Genomic DNA, 25511 nt, shown 5'->3' on the forward strand with positions numbered 1-25511 from the left:
CTGATCAGTTATGAGGTGGGAGGGAAGGGCAGAGATCAGTCTTTAACAAGTTCACACTGTTTACCTGGCACCACATGATCTCTTATTACATGTTCTCTAGAAAGTGTTAAAAGTACTTTAAAGCTACCATCTAATTTGTTTGCACTTGTTTTGAATACTGGATTAACTGAAGCTATCTGCCTAACTGGCACTACGTATACCAGAGGATGTCTCTACACATCTATGATAACTTGACTTGCTTTTCTCCCAAACTTGCAAAATTAAATTTTGCTTGGATCCTATTGGGATAAAGCTCTTATAAATAAACCAGAAATGTCTGGAGCATCTTTAATTTTTTTAAATTTACTAGGTATAAAATGTCTACAAATATATGAGCAGGTATAGGGAAAAAAACAGACACACACAACCTATCGTGACACCAGATAATTAGGAGATAGCAGTATCTCTTTTTTTTTTTTTTTTTTTTTTTTTTCAGCTTTACTTCTTGAGGCAAGAGTTAGGTCATTATACACCAACTTTCCAAAAAAATGCACTAATAAAGTTTTTGAAATGACCGTGCATTGAGCTGTGAGTTGTCAAACCTTTTTGAGGTTGTTCTGGGCCTGACCACTTCACAAATTCCTCCTTTTGGAGGTGGTATACTAAACCTCTGCTACATATCACGTTTTCATAGTGCCCGCTAGTGTTTGTGGTTCTACCAGAACATTTAGGTATTCCCTTAATTTCATTTTTCATAGTGCTTTCTATTTTTAAAAGTATCTGAATAGTTATATGAAATGTGACTGCTTGGTTTCTGCAGGGCTGTAAAAGGAGGCCAAAAATATCTGCAAAACACTTATGTTAAAAAATAAACAAACAAAAAACCCCAACACCCCCACACACACAAACACAAATAATGAACTTCAAATTTCCTACATTTGCTGGAGTCAAAACTACAAAAAACAAAGCACTTAACCAAAGTGTAGATCTGTTTGACCAATGGGAAGTTGTCTTATGTGAAATGTGTTACCTAGACAAACCAACAAACATGTTTTCTGTAAGTCAGAGGAACAAGCTCACTAACTGTTTAGCTTGGTTGGCTGAGCTTGATGGCCATGATTAGTCTGGAAGAAGTGCTGGAGGGTATTGCTGAGGTGAGGCTTGATAAATCCATATCTGCATCACCACCCTTGCAATAAACTGCATTTATAGGAAGTTGAATGGTGCTTGGGAGAAGGATGCTTATCCACTAATACAGTGTTTTCCTCTCTGGTTATTAAGGTATTTTTTAACAAACTCAAAGAAGCATATCCCTTAAAGTTCTGGTAGAGCTGTTTACATAATTTACCTCTGTGTATTTATGTAGACATGTTCATTAGCTGCGCTAGGCTGTCTGCAGAAACAAAGCTTTTCATGGAGCAAGCATGGACAAATGTTATAGTCCAGGAAGATGAGTGAACTGGGTGAATAACATACCTCTAATTTACCGTGCATGGAAAATAATGTCAGTCTGAGCAAAATGAAGAATTATTTGGAATGTAATAAACACCTCACCCAAACAATTTTTATTTCTACCTTACTACTTGGATACTAAATAAGGTGCTTTATATGAAAACGCTTTATTGGGAAATGTGCCCTCATAAAGACTGTTTTGAGCAGAAGAGACAAATTGAGTTTGCTGGAATAACTAAATACGTAACAGTGAATTTGTCTTTTAGGGTAGAAACCAATTGTGCTACTCTAAAATTTGTACTTACCACATCTGTGAACGTAGTCCCTGTGCCCACTGAGTGTGTGACACTTTACTCCACAATAGTAGTGATGTTAAATAAGAAAAAATAAAAATTCTTTCCAGTTGCTATGGCTAATTATATCTGAAGGGAATACTAAAATCTTACTTTCAAGTGATCGTGCATCTCTTCTGAGGATGCTGGGACAGATATCTGGCTGATATAAATCAGTAGTGCTCAAGCCAATTAACGTCATCAATGATAAGTGGCCAGTAGTCATACTGATTAGGTGGTCATATTTGTCAGGAAGAAAACATATTTGGTAGCTTTCAGTAAAACAAAAGTGTATGAGAAAGTTAACAACAAGCTTTAACCCAGCTAGCTTACGTGATGTTTATTCATCAGATTGTTTTTTTGACCTTACCTGAAATTAGCAAGCACTGGAGTAGCTCAAGTTCATAGCACGGCTGTGTGCAGTGGGTGCTTGTTTAACTACTGTAGTCTTTGTTGACTTATGTATTCTTTATAAGTAATAATTATTTTAAATTTTATTTCACTTAAAACTGCAGAACAAATATCAAGATTTATTTAAATCAAAATGCATCTAAATTAAATCTACAAAAAAAAAATCCAAAATATGCAGTATATCCTTAAATGTGGGAGCTGTGCACTGTCACAACAAATTATAAACATTAATTGTGAACAATTCACTTTATTTGCAAATTACAATATTCAGAGATGATTTTTTTTAGCTTTTTCTTGCACAGTAGGCTCTTCACTGATCTGCAGCAATCCTTACAGTTCTTGTGTTATTAGCAAATCTGTGTCTGTACTGTACTACTGCTCTGGATATTGCCATCAGGATAGCTTTAACTGCCTTGTGGTGATGATTAATCAAACTCATGGCACGTTGGGTGGCTGGTGTGTTAATTGAGACAAAGTTGCTGTGCAGAAAAGCATATAATAAACCAATTGTTTTTCACCACATCACTATTGAAAAGAAACTGCAGCTACAAGGAGAAGCAAGAGGAAACAATTGAGATTACTTGACTAAATGTATATATATTTATTTTTAATGTTCCTGCTTTTATGGTCTGTCTTTCTTGGGAGCATGAGGGTGAAAGCAGAGGCAATATAATACTCAGGAGCATGTCTCAAGGTGGACAAACCTTTAAACCAAAAATTGCTGAGCAGTAATATTTGCTGTCCCCAGCTATAAAGAAGAAAAATCAAATGGTGCTGAATTTGCTAGATACAACAACGGTGATTCTGTATAGCAATTCTTTTGCTATGTACAAGGAATTTACTTCATAAGATTGTTAGCAATAGCATATATGGATCATTAAGGCTAGCGGGAGTTCTGTCCAAAGCAGCTTCTCAGGTTTAGGTTTACAATTAATCCAGGTAATCCTGATATGTTTAGAATAAAAACTATTGGTGAAATAAATAATGCTTTTGATGCAACTTTATAATATTGTATATAACAACATCTGTTTCCTGATGTACTATTTTTATGCTCTCTGCAAGTAATCTGACTGTAGTTTGGGAACATCCAGTTTACCAACTGATGTGTTTTTTATGATTTGCAGTATGTTCATCTGTTGCACAATGTCTGGTGTTCCATGGTGGTGCCCAGTTTAAGCTTTTCTCTTCAAAACTTAGGGCTTGAATGCACGTATGTAATGGCAGTGAAAAGGCTAGTGCTAATGAACCCAATGATTTTTCCTCCAAACTGAACGAGACAATTACTGAATTGTTGAGGTGAACCTGGTTCTGCAAAGAAGGATCAGCATAACCTCACTGAATGGCAAACCTATATGTTTATATATATATATATATACCTATATATATATATATACACACACATAAAATATGTTTGGCTGTAACTGAAGAATGATTTGCTCATAAGGAAAAACAAAACAATGAAGATGGAAAGGTTTTCAAGAGTGCAAACACCAATAATGACAGCATGGATATATTGTGATACTATAACTACCTCATAGCTAAATCCTCCTGTTCTTTGTCTCCGGAGGAAAAAAGAATCACCTATCCACACTGAACAGCTATGCCCAACTGGAAGGTAGAGCACTCAAGACATTTTCCTAAGGAACACAAATAACAAATCACTTTGATTCTGTGTATTATATTGAATTGCAAAAAAATTCTTAAGCAAAACCAAAAAAACACAGCTGATTGTGCCATGAGTCTGCAAGCAGGCTGAATTTTATTGGTCTGTAAATTTTTCTCTCAAGATCCATGCCTTAAGCACAGGATCAAATTTACATTTATCATCAATATTATAGTGTGAACAGGTCCCTAAGCTCATAATGGCAAATTGATCTGGCCTTGTATATTTTTTTTTCCCATGGATTTATATTTTGAAGCTAGAATTTTTCCTTTGTCAGCATGGCCTTAAATGTATCCATTAATGAAAATATGAAAACTGAATACATCTAAATTATGGAAGCTACTCTGCATGTTCTAAACTGTATTTTACTTAGTTAAGCTTAATGGATGTTCCTTAAAACTATTACTTTCTTGGCTCCCCATGTGTCTCATTTGTCTTAAGCTAGCTAAATCAATTATGCATGTCTTAATCTTTGACATAATCTATGAAGTTACCATTTCCCCAGGAATAGCGTATTTATCTTCATTTCTTAAAGATTATACCTAAATTTTCTGTTACCCTGGGTTCTCAAAATTTACATATTTAACTCTTTTTTACCTCTCTATATTTTCCTCTGACTTTAGCCTAAATGGAATGTAAGTCTATCTTTTTATTGCAAAGAGAGTAGCATAACTACAAATGCATTTGAGTTTCATTCACTATGCATATTCATCTGTTTCTCTTGACCTAACCTGCTAATCTGTAAGGATACCACTATGAAAGCAGTAAAAAAAAAAAAAAAAAGTGAAGTCAATGTCTTTTCCCTTTGCTAAAAAGTGTGACCTGTGTTTTGTAGTTCGTTATTTTTCAGTTTCTGGGAAGTTACTTAAAATGTAATACTCCATTCATACTTTCATCATTGGAAGACTAATTTCTTGACTATTGCTCTATTTTCTCCTGACCACGTTGAGGTCTCCTGAGATGCCACATTGCTGCGATGTTCTATGAGATGGAGAAGCTGAGCTTCAGTACAAAACTGAATTTTAATACCACTAGTGGTAGGGGCAATATAGGTCACTTGATCCCTGGGAATTCTTAGGGCAAAATAAACATTTTTGTCTGACATTTCAACTGTACAATATGAGCCAAATAATGTTTCCACCCACTGCTTAGAGTAGCTGAAATTCTGTGTCTTGCCCCCAGAACCTGAGACAGACATGATTACTATTTAGCTTGTATTAGAAATTTAAACAGTCAAGGTCACATTTTGAGTAGGGATAGTGATTTTAATGTAAAGAAATACTTTGTTCTCTATAAATAACCTTTTAATAGCTTAATAATTTTGAAGATGTTGTATTCTGCTCAGTTTGATCCCTTTAGTGATGTCAACAATGCTAAGTATTTCTGCTTGTGAAGGGGTTCTTTTTGGATTTATGCCACTGTGTAAGATGAGTTTTGGTAACAGTAGCCTGCCAATGCTCTTGGCTAAAAATACTATCAGATCTCTCTACTTGTAACATAAGTGCGTCTTTGCCAATTTGCTTTGGAGTCGTTATGTTAGCCTTCCTACTTGTATGCAAACCCCTAAAAGCTCTCTGAAATATTTCATGAATGCTGAATGAATCCTCTTTAAAATCAATTTGAAATTTTTGATGGATCCTTAATGATGTTTGAAAAGTTTTGATTAACTCTACTTTTTGGGCAAGTCTAGAAGTACTTGCCAATATCTGTCTAAAATAAATACCAACAAAAGACCTAGAAAATAGCCCTTGAAAATCTTACAGCTGTTTTTCTTACTTGGCTTAGTTTTGACAGGGTAGCTCTTATAAGACTAACCTTTCTGTTATGACTACGTAGGGTTTTGAGATCTAACAGGAGAACATCTCAACCTTTTCTTTGTGTTGTAATTATGTTTTGTGCAGGATTTGTAGTAAAAGATGAAGTTTAAAATGAGGAACTGTGGCAAATGAAGGTGAAACAGTTCCATTAAATGAGAAAGGCAGTTACTTAGCTGTTGCTGAAGTGATGTTCAGCAAGTTAATTTGGGCCACGTCTGAAAAGATGTTAATGACCTGCTGCGCATCTTCAGTTCCTGTGGCTGCAATCACAGCTGAAGGTGTTGGGGATGGTTTAGACCAGACTGGTCCACCTGAGAAGTAATTACAGTAATTGTTATCTGAAATTCCTTTAGAGTTGTTTTCTGCAGCACTTCTAATCAATATTGCTCTGTCCCTTTTCACGCAACTGTGGAATCCATGCCTGTCTCTAGGACTGCTAGTTGTAGATTATAAACTGTTCTGGTAGGCCACAAGTTACGTATGTATGTATTTATTTCTTTATTTTCCCTATTCTTAGGCAGAAAGCTAAACATGGAATGCATGTCTAAATTTTGTGAAGCTAAAAATCTGCTGTTCAGTTTAGTGGCACTAAAGCTCCTCACCGCATCAGTAGGTCCTGGCTTTTGGATCAATTCTGAAATAAACCGTGTGCTGTGCTATTGTGTTAACACTCATGTGTATTAGAATGTAATCCAGAAAATGGTACCAGAAAGGTAATGGATGTGAGCTAGGCATCCCAGCTGCATTTTGTTTCCTATAATGTCAGGTAATCAGGGCACAATTAACAATTCATTGGGGATCCTTTTATTGTGGTAATTCCTAGGAAATGAAGCCTGGCTGTGATCCAGCCTTTAGGAGAGAGACAAAGTGCCAAGGTTCTCACCTGTGTACCTCAAAGCCTTTATTGCCTAAACCAAATTCTAGCTACCATAAACCTGCCTGTCTTAATTTATGTAATCTTGCTAAAAGCTTTATTAATTGTTCTGAATGGAAGAGTCTTGTTACTTTATTTGGACCTCTGATGGTGCAGAGGTTGCCTGAGTCATCTCCCTGACTGGTTTAAATATAGCCACTGCTTTTGGAGTCCCTCCAGGCTTACAGGAATTACTGAAAATCAATTCTGAATCTTCAGATGGCTCTCTTAATTTGTACTCTAAAGATTTTGTTTTAATCAAGACCTTTCCAAGTCATGATAGGAAAGGGAAAGAATTGCATATGTCCTACAACATGACTGTTTTATACTAGGAAAAAGAGAGACTAAAATAGGAACATTTCCGACTCTTAATATTACGACCTCATGATAAGACTACTGACAGCTATTAATGCACTGTTATCAATGGTTTTCTTCTTCCTATTGTTTGATGGACTCTTCTGCCAGAGTTTGGTATAGGATATCTTGTATTTCATATTTCTGAGTCTTTCCTGTTAATTAGATTTTCATTTGTTCCATCATTTCATAAAAATCTATGTTGAGTTATAAGGAAGCCAAGCAAACCATACAAAATGAAGTACTTCCATATTTACAAATTCAACATCTCAGCTCCTTTCCAGATGAGGAGATTTTTATTTATTTCTCAAGAACGAAATATGTTAAAATTTTGGCCTACATCAGGAGAGTCCTGCGAGCTGTGGCTGCACTGGGGCTCTCCTCCTGGTAAATCTTCCAAGGGTGGATGTGGATCCTGATAAGAAATTTGAAGGCTTCCTATGCTTCAAGAATGGACTCTTTCTTTTGGAAACTCAGGTTTTGCAGCGGGGTCTTGAAGTTCCCTTTTCATTGTGCTTCAAATGAACAGCCTGGCCTTGCTGCACATCCTGGAAGTTGGGAGCTTTTGTACAACAAGCAGCTGGACCAGTCAGATTTGGTCTTATAGGCTGTTTGTTAGCACGTTTTTTATCTACTTTGTAGAGTAGGCTGCTGGTGCAGTCTGAATCTTTCAAATTTAGAGAACAATGTGCTTTGTAAATTCAACTTAATTTCATGACATCATTGAGTACATCGTGCCTTAACATGAGCAGGGTGTTAGGAGTTGAGTGCCCCAGAAACAATATGTAAATCTGAAGTTTAGGGACTGGAGCAAAGTACCTGTTATATGGTCAGTGTGAAGATCATTGGTGATCCAAATGGAGCTTAATCATGTGAATCCTGGAAATGGCTAGCTTCTTTTCATTTTCCTGAAACAGGCTCTGGATAATGTAGTAGTTTCTTGAAAACTCCACAACCTTTTGTTCCTTTTTTTTTTTTTTTTTTTCTTTTGTACTTTTTCCCCTTTTTAATTGTTTCAGGAAAAATTTCCCTAAAGAAACCCTCATTAGCAGGGTTCTGAAAAAACACACTACACACACACACACACACAAAAACAAACAAACAAAACCCACAAAAACAGAACTCTAACAACAGCACTTCTCATTCTGGTGTCAGGGGCAGGAATTAAAAAACTTAGATTCCAGGATTTTATAGAGAGCTATGGAGGCATTAAGCGATACTAATGAACAACTTCATGTTTGAGAATCAAATTGCAAAAATATTCTTGAATTAAGGTAAATAATTGGAAAAAAAAAAAAAAAAAGTGCTCTGTTAGAATACTAGGGTATAATAAAGGTGTTTATTCTGAAAGAAAAGTACATTTCATTTGTAGAATAAAAAATTACAAACAAAACAAAGCTTTATATTTTACTGTAATATTAGTGACATGGCTGCAGTTTCAACACTGCGTCTGGTTTTACTACAGTTTCATTAGTCTAGCAATATAATACATCACACATAGCTATAGCAAAATGAACAGAATAACAACATTAGAAGCATTGTGATGGACAGTATATATATTAAACTATTTTTTCCCACGTGTATTCATTTAATTAATCAAATGGTGCTTTGTAACAATGAATGTGCTGTTAAAAAATCACATTTGACCTCGTCTTGCTCTGAGGTCTGACTGATTTTTTGCTCTCTCTCTATATTAATTAACTGGTAGTCCGTGTGGTTATTTGTATGGCACTAAAACTAAAGAAATAAAATTGCTTGATCTCTGTGGCCATTTTTAATTAAATAAGTCTTTAAAATAACCATCCTTATTGATACTTTTAACACAATTCTATTCAAGATTTAATTCTCTCAGAATGTGTTAACTTTTCTTTAAAAAAGAAAAAAAAAAAAAAAAGGAAAAAGGAAAAAAATAAGGAACAGCACCACCACCACCAAAATCCAACCAATTCTCCATTTGCTGTGTCCTGATGGACTGAAGTGGGCTTCATGCAACTCCGAAACTTCGAACAACTTTACCTGCACCTTACTTTTTTTTTTTTTTTTAAATGATAGAGCACAAATTGTGGGACTCTTTTCATGGTTCAAATATGGCATTCTTTGAGAGTCAGTGCAAAATTGGAATAGTGTGGATTTGCAAGTAATTTTTTTTTATTAAGCTAAATCGTACAACCTGTCTGCAGTCCAAGAACTGTAGAGCCCTCAGCAGAATTTCAACTGAATGTTTCAAACAGAAACATTTGCTTTGGTATTCCTGTACAAAGCAGGCGTATAATGGCAGAGCTGCCCTGGAGATTTCTGCAGGGTAGCGAACAGTCTGCCATTGTAGTCCTTTCTTGAAGGCACCAGAACTCTTCTCAGTGCAATACAACTGATGGAATTAAGCTCTCCTACAAAACTGTCTGTATAGATCTGAGAATATATTTCAGGTAACAGATCTATAAAATAGAACGTACGTTGATTTTAATATTGTAGATTTTCATGTGGCAGGCAGCGAAGCAGTGTTAGCATACTCTGCAGTGCTTATGTTTATACCAAGAACTCTAATGCACTTTCCAAAAGTTCACTAAAATTTAAATTTTTAGTGTTATAACTTAAGCCTGTAAGTATTGATTGTTCTAAAAATGTGAAAAGCAGATCATTTGAATACATGGTGGGTGGTTAGGATTTTCTCAGAGTACAGATAAGGCATTGAAAAGGATTGCGTTAAAGGACTGGGTGTGCCTGAGTGGGATGCAATGAAATGATTTAAGTGTTTTATCTGAACACTACAAAGCAAGAAATATTGGAGATGAAATGCTTTTCCTTTTGTAGTGTACTTCCTTTATGTCTATTTTATTTAATTAGAAACCCAGAGTGATTAATTGATTTGGTTTAAAGAGGGAGGGAAAAGGATTGAAAAGAGAATCTTTGCATTTTTCTGTTGTCTCTAAACTTAGTTGCTGCACGACTGAGATTGTAATGTGATATTTTGTTACTGCATTTTATATAGATAATTCTGAATTTTCTGATTCTTTCTGCCATTTGAAAATAATAACTCCATTAAATACCCTAATCATTAAATAATTCAAAGACTTTATTTTAACTCTAATTTAGATCCCTTTATGTTGGATTATAGCCTGTCATTTTTCAGAGTATAAGAAAAGGAACATTTTTTTAGGGTTATTAATTTTTTTTCTCTAGGATAGACATCTTCTCAAAAGTACTTTCCTGTTCGGTGAAATAGTGGAAAGAAAAAGAAAGTATCAGAATAAATTACTGAAGTATGGAGCTATTGTAGGGTTGTCAGTCACACAGTCATAATTAGATTTTTCTTAAGGACCTGGTAGAGGAACAGGAATCTAATTGGGTAACATACTTGATTACTTGAAAAAAAAAAATATCAAAAAACAACCTAACAAAAAACTGGGAAAAACACATGCACACACAGACACACACACGGACACATACACAAAAAGGCAACAACAACAATAAATCTAGTGTTTTATCCCAAGGGTGAGGTTTCAGGAGTGAGGCGAGGCTGACTGCTCATTTTACAGTGCCTTCTCCCTCTGCCTAAGCACTCACTGCACAAGCCGGAAACTATTTACTTCTTATCTTCTTCTGGCTCATTGCAGTCAGCTTAACAAGGTCAGAAACCAGCACAGGAGAGGCAACAGCAAGACTGGGAATGAAGCAGAGGTGGGAGGGACGGCAGCTTCTTAGAGACAGGTAGTTGTTTCACTGCAACTCTTTGACAGAGGCGCTCTCTCCTTCTCTCCCGTGTCATCTCTTCAGATGTCATCTCTGCCTTGTTTATAAGTGGCCAGCCTCTGGTTTGGGTCTGGCTGCTGACCTCAAGCAGCTTGTAGGACCTTTGAGTGTTCACATCACTCGTGGCAATGACACAACATAGCATAACCTGATGCTGGATGTTCTTCGAGAGCTTTTCTCCAGTTGTGGCCTTAATTGTATAAACAGGCAGTATTTCGGTTTAATCTGTTGATTTCCTTGCAATTAATCGCAGTTTCCTGATAAATCAATGAAACACATCAAGGCAGCTGTTTGCTTTCCTAGGCTACTTTACAAGGTGTTGCTATATTTGATCAAAAAAAAAAAAAAAAAAAAAAAAAAAAAGTAAAGGGGCAATGCTGGTTTGTGGCAGCTAAAGCTCTGCCTTTGTGAGCTGGAAAGCATTGTAGAGAAGTCCAGCTGGTGCATCAGTGTGAGTGTACTGCAAGAGATAGGAGGAGCAGAATAGAAGACATGAGAGCTAATAAACAATGGGATTAGAAACAACTGTTAGTTATTTCTAACAGCAAAGGAATTCAATTGCTACAAGGTGAATGCTGGTTTCTGTGTCTAAGATATCCTCAGTGGACAGCTACAGAAATGTTATCTGTGCTCTAGTTGGACATGTTTCCGGTATGCTTTGTCTGTGCCTGAAAATTGTGATAAACAAAGTCTTTATCTCGGGGGATGAAGGTTAGGAGTGATATTGTCCATTTTCCTGATGATTCCAAATAGTAATCTTGAAGGTGTCGCAGGCATCTGCAATACCTTTAACTGGAAATGTCATATAAAAAGCACAGGGCTATTTGTGTCCAGGTAGCCTTCCTCTGTCTGAATGAAGACCTTCTCGAAACAGCCATGGATTGTGTTCTTTTTTTGAGGGGGTGGGAAAGGATTATGGTGGATTTGTTTGTGTGAGTGTGTGTGTGTGTTTTTCCTGTGTGTTCATTTTGTTTCTTCTAACTGTTTATGCTTATGTTTTAATGTGTTCTCTTAGTCCTGTTTATTTGGCAGGGAGATGCACTGTTGCACGCATTTAAAAAAAAAAAAAAAAGTATGAAAGAAAATAAATTGCAAAACATCAGTACAAAACTTACTCAAGACCGGTTTGAATTGTGCCTGTATCTGAGCATGAAGGACAGGTAAAAATTCCCATGAGGAATTAAGGTAATGAGTCTGGAGAAGGGCTGCGTGGGCCTGGGGAGGTGTCCCTCCCTTCCCAGCAGCTCCTCGCTCTGCACCCCAGCTCCTGTAGCAGTAATGAGCACAGCTCTCACCACGTTATGGTTGTCCTGTGTCCTCAGCTAGTGAGCTGAAAGATGGCCTTTGCCTCAACTCTAAGCTGAACTTAGAGTTCAAATAATACTTTGAAAATTGTGAATTTGAGACCTCAAAGAAAATGGATATTTCTGAGGGTGCTGTGCTGTCTTGTGCTGCTTCATCAGCTGTGATCATCTACTGCTACTTTTTTTAGCAAGACAGAAGAAAATCTATTCTAATGGCTTTTATTGCACTGATTTTGCTGATTCAGTGATTCAATCCACAAAGTAATTTGAGAGGGACATTAAATTGGGTGGAATTTGAAGGATTTTAGCATTCTAAGCCTCAGCCCCTCAGGCTTCACACAGAATGAAACACATAATCAGCTTTCAGTAAGCACTCATTTTCATTAATCATAAACTGTAGGCAAAGTTGGAGCTTACAAATTTAGGTCTTTTCTTGTTGTTTCATGTTAATGACTATTATCTCCTTTTCCTATTGTATACGACTCTCTCACAACTGTGTTAGCACAGATGGTGAAAATCCCTAGCAGAAAAGTAATCAGCATTTGTGAGCATGATGCACTCAAAATAAATGACAGAGGAGGAAAAATGCATTGCTTAGGAAATTAGAAAGCAGATTAAACTATAATAATGCATGTAAACACATCCAGGAAAGTGGGCTGCAGCTTTGTTTTTGACACAACTGCAACTTCAATATATGTAACCTTCTGCTGAATTTATTGTCAGGACAGGGAAACGTGTTACATAAAAGTTGGAGAGCAACTACTTGAATATCAATAATTTACAATGCTTTTATTTAAAGCTTGTCATAGATTAGGTAGTCAACAAAAATCTATAGAGTAGTGTGTCCTTTCTTTAATTATCATATTTTGACTGAAATATAAGTGAAAGTTGGACCCATTCGCAAGTACTTCGCTTTGATAAAGTGCATACTGTATTAACTGGAGCTACCAGCAGCCTTAGATTTAAACTCACCATATAATGGTGACTACTTAGTCTGGAAACAATAGACTCAGCACCATTCATAAAACATCATCTCAGGGCTTATGGGACTGAAGCCCTTGGCTTTGTACAGCATTTGAGCCACCACCCCTTCTGTCATGATAAACTAAGTAACGTGTCGCTAATTACTTTGAAATTCAAGACCCATATTACAAAGATAATTCCCAAGTGAGCAACTTAAATTATGATAACCTCTCACCTGTTCCTTAATTTTGGTAGCCATAGCCTAAATTAAATGCTGAAACTGAACTCGTGATGCAAACTGTGGGCTCAATCTAAACATCATTAAGGCCTAAAAGCTGAAACTTTACAAAATAAGACTTTTTTTTTTTTTTTCCTTCCCCCGTATGTTTCCCACGGTGCATCCCCAGCGTTTCTCAATATTGGCCCACTGTCTGACTGTTGGTTGGTGGTAGGTGTGGAAATTGCCTTTATGGTCATTGGTCTGAGAAAGCAGGCAGTATGGGAGCAAGGAGAAGACAGGTGCTTCCCCTGGGTCTGGCATGAAGTCTGGGAGCTTGGGTTTATTGTGTTTCACAAGGAGTAATGATCCACTTATTTTCTAAGCTATCGGGGAATCATGCTTCAAATGCTTGTCATTTCATACCATTGATGCTATTGTAGAGGACATAATTTGACTCATAATTTGACTAATTTCTGCAGTTTTTGGTAAAGTGCAGTTGAAGTGCACTTGATCAGTGAAAATAAATGGTCTGATTTTGATCACCCTGAGAGACATAACTGTAAGACGCAGTGCCTATTCAGTATTCACCACGGTATCTTCTCTCTCCTGCCCAAAAAATTCTATACTGGATGCATCATGTGTTTTCTTTCCCATTTCTGATCTGCTTAAATTGCCATATGTCACTGTGAAAGAGTTAATAGGCATACAGATGATGGATTTAAGATGCCTCTTGGAATTTTGGTAGTGTATAGAGTTTTATAGGAAACATTTTTCTGCGCAGAGCCCACTTCTCTTCCCTTTTCAATATTTCAGCACTTGAATTCTTCCACTAGATTAGTATGCTTACAAAAACAAAACAAACAAACAAAAACCAATTTTCTCAAACAGTGTCTTGTAAAATGCTGGTTTTAAACAGTCATCTAGTACAACAGAAAATAGAAAATTTGGCTTTTTTCTCTAATAGATGTTAAGCAGATTCCCACTCTCTTACTTTTAAATAATGGCTTTGAATTATTTTGGTTTTAATACAAAATTAGTCTTCTAATTAGTCTTCTCTTGGCAATTTGCTATCAGAAACTTAAATTCTTGAACATATGACATGGCTCTAATCTTTTTGTCCAGGTACAGAGAGAAATTAGCCAGAATATGGGATTGTTGTAGCAGTGTCACAGATATCTATATAAGAAGAACAATTCACTGTTTTTCCTTTCTTTTTTTTTTTTTTTTTTTTTTTTTTTTTTTTTTTTTTTGAAACAGGCTGAATATCATTGTTGAGTTGCTATCTTCCAAATCGATATGCTTTTTCCCCATATGGCTTTATACCTTCTCATACTGGTATTTTTCCTCTTGAATTTGGGAGGTGCTACCTATTCTGGTCACAGCATCGCCTCTCCCTGCAGTTTTATCTTCGTACCTTGCTTAGCTCTGTGTAGTTTCTCTCAAATCTTTCTTGCAACTTAGAAGTAGCCTCAGCACCCAAGACAAGGTTACACTGCTAAGCTGTATAAAAATGGACCCTTGGATCAAACAGCTATGTCCAAGAAGTTGTGATAAACAGAAGTCAGGATTGTCTTTGATGGACTGTTTATTTTCAGATATGGTAGATCTGCTCCTTCACTTCTTGATGAAGGGTCTCTCATTTATTTATGAGTGACTTCAACTTTCTAGATGTAAACTAGGAGATTGATTAAAACAAAACAAAAACCACAACACAACAACAACAAAAAAACTTGCTTCTAACTTCTTGGTACAGGTACTGAGGGAGCCAACTAAGAAAGGTGCCCTCCCAGATTTGTTACTTGTAAACAGAGAGGGTCTTCTGGGTGAAGTGGTGACTGTTGGCTGTCTCGGCCAGAGCAACCATGAAATAATAGAGTTGAAAATCTTTGGTGGCAGGAGGAAAACTGCCACCAAAACTTCAACTCTGCATACGCAGAGAGCAGACTTCAGGCTGCTGAGGGAACTAGTTAGGAAGGTCCTCTGGGAAACTGCTTTTGAAGACATTGGGGTCCCTCAGTGCTGGGCAGTTTCTAAGTACCACCTCTTAAGAGCACAGGAATAGGCAATTCCCAAATGTCAGAAATCAAGCAGGTGGGTGGGGCAGGTCAGCTTGGCTGAACAGGGTCCTTGCTCTAGAGCTTAGGCAGAAAAAGAAAGTCTATGGCTGCTGGAAGCATGGTTGGGCAACATGGGAGGACTACAGAGACGCTGTTCACTACTGGAAGGAGAATATTGATGTGGTTAAAGCTCAGAGAGCTGGCTGTGTCATTGTGAGACCTCTCTCATTTATTTTTGAACAGTCTTGGGAATCTTGAGAGTTCCCAAATGCCTGGAAGCTGGCAAAACTGTTCCAATTTCCAAGAAGGACAAGAAAGACAACCCTGGTAATTACAGGTCTGGCAGTCTCATATCAGTGTCTGGTAAAATTATGGAGATTATGATTCTGGTAGTTGGTAGTCTGGTAGAAAAATACCTGAAAGACAATGCAGTGATTGCTCACAACCAACCACAAGGGGACAGTCCCGTTTAGCAACCTTAATTTCCTGATATTACAAGGTCACCTACGGAAGCCAATAGATGTCATCTTTTTGGATTTCAGCCAAACTTTCGATATGGCTTCTGACACCATCCTTCTGGACAAAATGTCCAGCATACAGCTAGACTGATACATAATGTGATGGGTGAACAGCCGGCTGATGGGTTGGGCTCAGAGGGTTATAGGAAATAGGGTTACATCAGGCTGGTGGACAGTTGCAAGTGGGGTTCCCCAGGGCTCCCTTTTAGGGCCAGTTCTCTTTAACATCTCATAAATGACTTGGATGCAGGACTTGAAGATTGACTAAGGCAGGTGCAGGGGCAAGGGGCTGAGCTCTGCTCTCTGGGGACAGCAACAGGACCCAAGGGAACATCATGGAGCTGGGTCAGGCTGGGTGTTAGGGAAAGGCTCTTCACTGTGAGGGTTATTGGGCACTGGAACAGGCTCCCCAGGTTAAGTGATCACTGCCCTGAGCCTGCCACAGTTTATGGAGCATTTGGGCAATCCTCTCAGGCATGGGTTTTGGGAGGTCCAGTATGGAGCCAGGAGTTGGACTCAATGATCCTTGTGGGTCCCTTCCAACTTGGAATATTCTTGATTACAATTAATATCACTATTAGGTAATTCTAGGTAGTCAGTATTCAAACACGTAATAGAGTGTTTGTGATTATTTTAGGCAAGGATCATAGTTTAGGTCTTTCTGTACCTGTGTGACATGGTTACTCTGTACTTTAATAAATAAAAGCTAATTGAGCAAATGTTAAAGGCAGAAGTAAAGGATGCAACCTTGACTTATTCTTGGACATTCTGGGTTGGTCACAGTTATTGTAGCTTTGAAATTCTCCAGATGCTCTTAATGAGGGCTATTAATTCTAGTTTCTCTAATGACATTAATTGTCCAGTGTAGGACACAAATGACTTGCCCTCAGAGAGAAGCTTCATGCCTTGTTATAATGTGTGAAATCTTCTCTGTTACTGATGTAGCTGTGCTTTTGTTTGTTACTGATAATGGTATAGAGGACATCAGAGAACACATTGTGCTAGCATCGAATGACCATTATATGCAGTGGATATCAAGTAAAAATGCTTTAGCATTAATGCTACGCCCTATGGATTTTTTTCTTGTACCATTTTACAGGCTCAGGGGATGCAGTATTTATAGGGGGAAAAAAAAGTTTATTCTTCCCTCCCCTCTTACAGAATTTGTAACCTAATGGTCCATCAAGACAGCTTTTGGAAGTGCTATTTGTTTGCTCTTGTAAGAAAGATTTTTCCTTCATCATACTGAATAAAGAAGGATATTTTTAACCTCGGGGCCATGCAGCAAATATTGTTTCAGATCTCTGGTCAGGATGCTGGCACACTAATTAAAAAGCTGGTCAGAAGCTTTTAGACCCACAATGTGCTAACCTTTCTTAAGAAAGGTCAAGAAACATCTGTTTGCCTTGTGAAATTCGATCCCTATGCAAAGAGTATTTCCAGAAGGACTATCAGACTTGGACAGACTAGTTCAAAATGAGAAGAGGTAAGGTACTGTGCTGCTATTTTTTTTGTTTGTTTGTTTAAGCTTTGTGTATAGTGTTTTCATAGGTGCTGTGAAGCTCTCATATAATAAAAGGAACCGTCTTAAGCTGCTCAGATGAAAACACCTGACGTTGCGTAGGACTCCCACATATAACTGACATAATTACTTTCTTGACTCCTGAGAGAAGCATTTAATTGGGAACCTAGATGGATTTTTTTTTTTTCTTCACAGACAGCACTAATTTTTCTGTGTAATTAGATAGTCAGTGTAGCTTGATCAAAGAGAAATATAATATTTCATGGGTACATTTGACTGGCCTTTACTTGCTTTTAGAAATGTTGAGCCCAATTGAGTCACCCTAGTTGTAGCATGAGCATGTAGCATTTGCAGGAGTATATTTTTCTTTTAAGTGCTGGTCTATTTTGAAGTATTTGTTTCCTTCTCCATATCCAGGAATAAGCGGGTTAGGAAGACTGGTTGGTTGAAACACAAAGTTGGAAATAGTTTTTCCTGTTTATTGTTTTTGTTTGTTTGTTGTTGTTGTTGTTTTGTTTTTTAATATAAAATTAGAATTTTGTGTGTGTTAGCAAACCTCTTTGTCTTGAAGCAATAGTTTGGACTTTTTTTTTTTTTTAAAGCAAGGCAGTGGAAGATTAAACAAGATCCATAAGAGCAGGTTATGCTGCTTTTCACCAGTAACTAAATAGGTAGGGTTCTAATCAGGATTAAAGTGAAAAATTGAATTCCCACTTTGAGGAAACTGACGCATGTCCAGTTTCTAAAGGCACTTATTTCATCTTTTAGCATTGAGCTATTTAGTGTAGGGAGAGATGAATTTTTAAATCTCTCTTATGAAACTGTTTTAACCACTTGGGTTTCCATAAGAAATGTAAATATTCACTTATTTGGACAGAATGAATTAATATAACACACTGATTAAGAAAATGGAGCCCTAGAAATGGGCCATAGGAAATAGGACCCTGAGATCCAGTCTGTATTCCAGTGGGTATTTACTGCTTATACAGAGGGGGAAAACCTAAACAGATATCACTGAGAATATTTCTCACCAGAATAAAATATGAAAATTAGCACATTGTCCTTGCAGATGCAAACCTTCAGAGGCTGTAAACGTTTGGGGAATAGTGTCTTAAGACAAAGTAATTAACCATTGGGGTTTTGATTAATTAAAGGAAAAATATTATTTTATCTGTCTAATTTCATGAATTTTGCATGTTGCTTTGTCAGGAAAAGTGCCAAGTCAACAAAAATGTTTAATGGCAAATAGCATCTTAAGTTTAAAAGATTTTCCTAACATATTTTTTCTGGCTCTAGAGTCTGATAGAGTGATTTTCTGCTAACAAATAATTTCAGACTGATTTGGGAGAGCGAAATAGCTGAAACTGAGCACACATGAAGAACAAAGTATTTTAATTGGCAAGCTATTTAGGAAATTTGAGTTCAGAGGAGGCTAAACAGTCTATTAGAGTATGGCTGACTAATTAAGACTCTCGAGCAGCAAATGTTTGAAATTGGTGTTGGTGTGAAGTTGACTGAGATGCTTTGTAGGTGAAATACTATGTATCCCTGGTCTTGCTGTGTAATCTTAATAAGATCTTGTTTTAAATACTTTGATTTGGTAATCTCATGCAGTGGAAGTCAAATACTGGCTTCAAAACTGATATGACCTCCCTCAAATGATATAACATAGGATATTGTTAAGCCTTTACTGAAATGGTGTGGAAACTGTGATGTTCCTGTGATGGGCTTAAGCACATGAAGGTGAGGCAACAAATCAACCAGGTAATTCCAAGTACATACAAACCTTTAATCTATGTAAAGCTTCCTTAGAAGCTGTTAATAAATTCAGAAGATATTTCTAAACAATATTTAATCATAAGGGTATAGCAGCAAGAAAATACTCTTGGATGTATCATTTCAGATATTCTACTAATACATACTCCCTAGTTTTGTAGAATCTTATCTTTTTCTTTCTGTGCCAACATTGTTAATAATTGGTGTAGTATTATGTCACTAAGGTATGTGCGGAGTTTTTGTTGGTTTTTCCCCTAGAAGTGATGTGTAACGTGCTTGATTTAGTTCATGTACCTTACTGGACAGAGGGCAGTTGGCTTAAAAGATCATTATGTATGTGTGTTTCTCTCAGATGTGATGTTGACAGTGGACATTTCACCAGAAGAGACCTTTTTATGGAGGCTTCATTAATCTCAGGGTGACAGATCGTAGTTGGAATTTTACAAAGGCACATATAGGTCCTAGATTGGAAATGCTAATGTGGTCTCTCTGATTTCCAGTTCTCTCTAGAAAGATCTTTGAGAATGGCACATCTCTCAAAGAATAATTGCTTGTTAGTTGAGAGTCCTAGTTAAGAAGGTCTCTCACAGGCTGAGGTCTCTTATGTATGTCAGTCTTATGGCTCCCAAAGTGGCAGCTTTAACTTTATAGAGTAAGTGTGGATCTCTTTGCTGTTCTCTTCCACATCAGTGAATAACCCCCCACCTCCAGGTGAGGTGGAAGGATGAGCATGTTTTTCTCTGGTGTGGTGAAAGACTGATGTTTTCTTTCTTTGCAATTAAAAGCCTGGATAATCAGTCGTTCTTCTAGGTAAGGGAGGTTGCTGTCAATGAAATGAGGACTGCATCAGGAAGGAAGCATGTGATGGTGGCTGCATAGGTTTGCACAGGTAAATTGTCAGATCTATTGAAGGGAAAAAATTTAAGTTGGTTTGAATGAGAGAAAAGCTGACTGGTGGTAAAGACTTGTTTTTTAGCCAAGATACAGTCCCAAAGAAAAACACAAATAGTAGAGTTACACTGGTGTGAAAGGTAAAGATGGCAGAAAGCTCTGCAAGGTCCTTTAATTAATTAGTTTATTCGTTTATTTATTTTATAATTGGTAGCAGTCGCTCAACCAGCAACTAGCTAGTTTTGCATTAGACATGAATCATGAAAAATTTCCTGTCTGTTACAGCAAAAGTACGAGGTGTTCAACAAAAGGGACAAAACAAAAACCAACACCTGCTTTATTCAGTAAAGTTAATTTTAAAAGTTCATTAGTTTTTATCTGTCATTTAAATATAGTTTTAACTCTCACTTACGTGGCTAGAAAATCTCTACTTTTTGTTTGTACATTTTTCTGGCATTAAAGCTTGCTATCAGACCTTTTCTGGCCTTGACCTGACCTAGAGCTATGAAAGGAATCAGCAGTGTTTTTTGAAGGTGTTTTTTCTCTTACTACTAATTTGCACTAGAATTTCCTGAACATTTCAATTGACAGTTTAAAGCAGAGGAAAAATGTTCTTCACTGAAAGGCAAAACAGCTATTTTTAGTAGAAGCAAGAATCATCTAATTACACTTTTTCTCCTCTTCTTGATTATGATAAATATGCAGGGAAAGAGAAATTTAGCTACATTCTTAGGTTATCTATATAGCATCTTAGCAACTAATTGTCATATTTAACAACATGATAAAATGTAAAAAATGCTGTGACATGAAGAAAATATCCAGCCCTCCTCTTGAACCGATGCATTTAAAATGACATGTAAAACAATCCAGAGGAATACAACTATATACAATTAAAAAGAATTGGTCTACTTCAGAGAATGAGCATGGTAACAGTGTTTGTGGGATGGGTTGGATTCTTTTTGTGTTTGTTGTGGTTGTTTGCATGCAAAGTATGGTGGTTTTCTTGAGCTATTGAAATAGTACCTCCATAACAGCAATCTTGATTATTGAGTTAATGATGGAGGAGAACTTCAGCCAAAATTTCTCAAATTACTTCTTTTGCAGCTTTCTATTGTCATGTGGTGAACAATCAGTCATGCTAAATCTACATGGGCATAAATAATTCTTTGTGCCAGGACATCGTGTTTCTATACAAGCCAGCTGTTTGAAAATTGCAAACCATGAAGATCTCCTTAGTCTATTAGTAAGAGCTTCCAAATTCTGACTCTGTGGTTCCCCTTTAATTAAGGGAGGGAATTGGATCAGCATATGCATTATGCTAAGTTCCACCATAGCTAATGGTTCACAAATGTATTCTGTTCTCAGATTACATTTTTAAATGCCAGAATTCTTATTTACACTCTTAAGCATACTACATACAGAATTAGAAAGCAGGAAGATGTGAACATGTTAAAACATCATTGTAGTATACCACCTGTTCTCCAGATGTAGCCCTTGTATTTGAAATAAATTCATGTTTTAAACAGGCTTATAGCTGATGGGGAATTATTCACCTGTCTCTGTCCTAAATACAGAAGCTAGGATAAAGTTAAAGAAGACCAAGAGAACTCTTCAGCATGATAATTTTCATCATTTCAGCAATCTAAACAAGCTTTCACTACAAATTTCCTCAGAATAGGATTTTAAGTGAATGTCCTTACTTGAAACTGGTGGAGCAGCAAAATTACTACTGTGAAAATCAGGGGAAACAGAACTGTTTGTCACAAGCTCCTATTGAGAATTTGTTAAATACAGAAATATTCAAGTAAGAATGATTTAATTGTTCTTATCAGCTGCATTTTTTTTTTCCTTCCCCAAATGTAGTCAGCAGCCAGAGGTCACTGTCTGATTGCTTTTATTTCTCAAATGGTATGAGTATGAACAAATAGACCTAAAACATTTCTAGAGTTATGGTGTAAAGGCAGCTGACACTCTAAACATAAATTGTATGTTACAGAGAATACGTCACTTGGTTTGCAAGAATTGGAAAAAGTATTGTTTCCATATTCCTATGGTCACACTTTTTCCATTAAAAGAGATGGATGCAGCAAACTTCTAAGGCTCTTGTTTAGAATGAGAATAGAATCACTGAAATTCCTTTCACTTCTACTGTATTCTTTATTTTATTTTTATAGAGAGCTCTTGAACAATACCCAACATATCTTTGTGCTTTTGTTTTGTTTGCAATTGATACTGGTAACTGAAGCAAAACTTCTAAAATCATCTATATCTGTATTAAACTTTCTACTTTTGAACTGAAACTTTCTAATAGATGTTATGTAATGGCAAAAAAAAAAAAAATAGTTATATGTGTAATTAAGCAAACATCCAACTTCAACTTTTTCTGCAAGGGGGCTGCAGCTAGTAGTGCAGTGGTCCTTAAACCAGAATAAATTTTGAATCTGCATCATAACACTCCAGGTTAGTTGCCATGGTGATTTCTATCACTGTTTTAGGGGACAAGATTTCTATGGAAACTATTTTTATGCAGTCTCTTGCTCTGTGTGTTCTTTGTCAGCCCCTTCCTGTATAAGATTTCAGTGCATTGGTTGGAATTGACCAAGAGGTTATCTTGGAGATAATTGGTTTCTGGTGACTTGTTGGGTTGTATTATTATTATTTTTTTTTTTCTTTTGAAGGCACTTGTTTTAAGTGTTGGTGACAGTATAGAGTATACTGGCAAGTTCACACTTCATAGCTTTTTATTTTTTCCATTGATTCCTTCTTTTAAAGGTGAAAATCTGTCTATATGCTTCTTTGGAAGGACTGCTGTATATAGGGAAGGAGAAAATAGAGTTTGCTTTGACTGCTCGAACTGCTCTGCTTGTGAGGAGAATAATTTACCTTAATGAGCACATTTATAATATTCTCTGGGATGGAATATTAATGCAGATAACAGGGCAGCTCATGATGCTGTTTAGCTGTTTAAAACCCTTTTTTCCCCCAGAAGTGGAATCTGTCTCTTTCCAGAAATGGAATGTGATTAAAAGAAGGATAAATGATGTGATGGTCTTGAGAAGGACAGCAGTGGGAGTAGCATGTTGAGTAATCAATTCAGTTCCAGTTCACGTCGGTGTAGTCTATTCTGAACTATCAACAGAACTGAACAAGTGTTAGGAGAGCTCTTGGGGCTCTGCGGGAGCAATCATTTAAATTTTTAGCTTGCTTTCTAAATTGACAACAACCAAATCTGCTGATAGGTTAGGATATAATTGGACTATAACAGGGTGTGTGAAAACAGTCTCAACAAAAATCATTTTTTAAGATTTGTATTAGTGTTGGCAGTATAATGTAATCATTTCTAGTAGTTCTAGTGCATCTATCAGCTGATGCTGCCTTCTGAGATTATGCTGTTCATTAGCCTTGAAATATCTGAGTTGTTTTTAAAGAATTAGATTGCTAAATAAAGCAAGTCTAGAATAGCTTTTCTCATTATTTTCACTGTATGTTATTTCAAAATCTTCTTATAAACTTTGGACTAAGCAAACAACTTAGGCTTGGTCAAGCAAAAACATGCAGTTTTTCATTTAAAACTGGTAAATGAGAGTAAAAAAAAGTTTTTTGTCCAATAATACATGAAATGGTTTGAGAACTGGCACAGTGCTTGAGCTGCACTAGTTTTCTGTTACTGGACTTTACTAAAATTATGTTTCTTTGGCTAAAGTGGACTGTTTTTTCCAAGCCAGTAATAAGACCAGATTTCCTGTTGAATTTAATATATGCTATTCAGAAACAGTATGTCTCTTACATTTTTAGATGGCCTTGGCCAGACCTGGCACAGTCTTCCTACATGTAATTTTAATAAAATTGCTTTGTTTAGTATATATTTAGTAGATTTTTAAGGTCACCCAGGCAAACAGCATTCAAGATGTTAATTTGATGTCCTGGTTTCACCTGGAAAGGGTTGAACTGATTTCAGAGTACCATATGGGGGTGCCTCTCTTGCCCTTTGTTATATCTTTATTGAAGTCATTGTTAAAGACCTCTGCCAGGCCAGCACACAACCGGGATAAGACATACAAAACATGGCCCTGATGTAAATTCCTTCTGGGTTTCATATTTCATATGGTTTGCTTCTGAATTAATTATTTCATGGTTATTAGGTGGATTTCATCTATTCTGTCTACTTCATTCTGTTTGAAAAATTCCTTTAGTCTGTTTTCTCTTCTCACTCCTGAGAACCCAATCGACTAAATCTGAATCTTTTCCCTTTAGCCTATTCTTGTCTTGTTTCTCAACAATTTTGTGCCACTGGTGTATCGAAGAGAGGCATCTGAAAATGAAACCTACCGTATTAAGCATTTAACAGATTACTTTTGTAGTCTTGTTTTCCTGAAGCCAAATCATATAGAGACAAAGAGGATAAGTAAAAAGAAAGCTGAAAGAAGTATTTTTAAATTTCAACGTGCATCATTTGTCTTTCTTTGTCCCAGGAAACATTTGAAATCAGCTTCTTTGCTTGTCATCAAGGAAGAAGCGTATTCACACACTTGGAATAGCTGTGATTATCCCCTAACAAAGTTGTGCTTGTTTGATCTTACTGGAACTGCTCTCAATATTTTAGTACACAGTTGGAGATTTCCACAAGAAAGGAGAGGATGACAAATCCCCTGCAGTTTTTCTAGCTGGCTACCACCTGCTACATCTAGCCAGATTAAATTACAGAAAGCTGTGTGTCCAAAAGTCAGCTATCTATCATGTTGAAAGAAACACTGGTACGGAGGTCTGTAAGGCTTGTCCTATGATGCTCTGCTTTTCTCACTGATGAATTCTAGTCTGCCTACCTACTTCAACACCGTGATGTGTTATTTATTTATAATTAAAATGATTGAATTTAAATAACATTCCTAAAATAGTTGCATATCATTCTCTCCCACCTTGCCATTTAACTTGTGATACAGCACAGTGAAACTTTACACTCATGGTGTGATTTTTTTTAAAAAAAGGTTTTGTGAACTTGCTCTTAATTATGTCAACTTTTTTTCATATCCATTTCATATGTAAATTGTGGTGTCCAGTGACTCTCAATTTTGTTTCAAGTGGTTTTCAGGTCTTCCTCACTAGCGATCAGTTTCTGTAAGTCTTGTGATTTGTTAAGTACAAGGTGATTGCTCTTCAGGTCATCTGCTTTTCCTTGCAGATTTTGTTTAACAGCAAAAGCCTTGATAAGCTTATTCCAGGTTCTGCCAAGTTATGCATGCTGTATAAATTAAATTGCGATAGTATTGCCTGAAGAACTTTCTTCCACAGCCTTTCTTGTCTTCCATTTACTAGCTGAGGCACCTTGTGGGGAGAGATGGACTGAGAAGTTGTATTGCAGGTTTGGTTGTTGCTGGCCTCTGAAAATTAAGGTCAGGACTTCGAAGTGATTGCCAGCATAAGCATGGCAAAGTGCAGGCTGCGTGTCCCACCTCTGATAGACTGTGAGCTCAGGCTTTCAAACTAAGGATCAACAAAGGGTAGCATGAGAGACCACAGAGCTGATGCAGTCACTGGTAGAGGTTGTGTGAGTCAATAAACCACAAAACACTAACCTGCACGAAGTCCTTG

The 25511-nt window shown here is 36.8% G+C and overlaps 1 protein-coding gene across 15 annotated transcripts in view; it reads left to right on the top strand.

The window, feature by feature from the left end:
* Positions 1-25511, top strand: part of LOC311438506 (uncharacterized protein) — a 369670-nt gene that overhangs the window by 264449 nt on the left and 79710 nt on the right. Inside the window, exon 8 of one of the 15 annotated variants that reach the window (XM_084522947.1) lies at positions 3299-3342. The exons of the other annotated variants lie outside the window; for them this stretch is intronic. The gene's annotated coding sequence lies outside the window, so the exon portion shown is untranslated. Of the gene's footprint in view, positions 1-3298; positions 3343-25511 lie in introns of those variants that run through there. 15 annotated transcript variants of the gene reach the window in all.

The sequence above is a fragment of the Aythya ferina genome (genome assembly GCF_964211825.1).
Source record: "Aythya ferina genome assembly, chromosome: 6".
Taxonomy (NCBI): domain Eukaryota; kingdom Metazoa; phylum Chordata; class Aves; order Anseriformes; family Anatidae; genus Aythya; species Aythya ferina.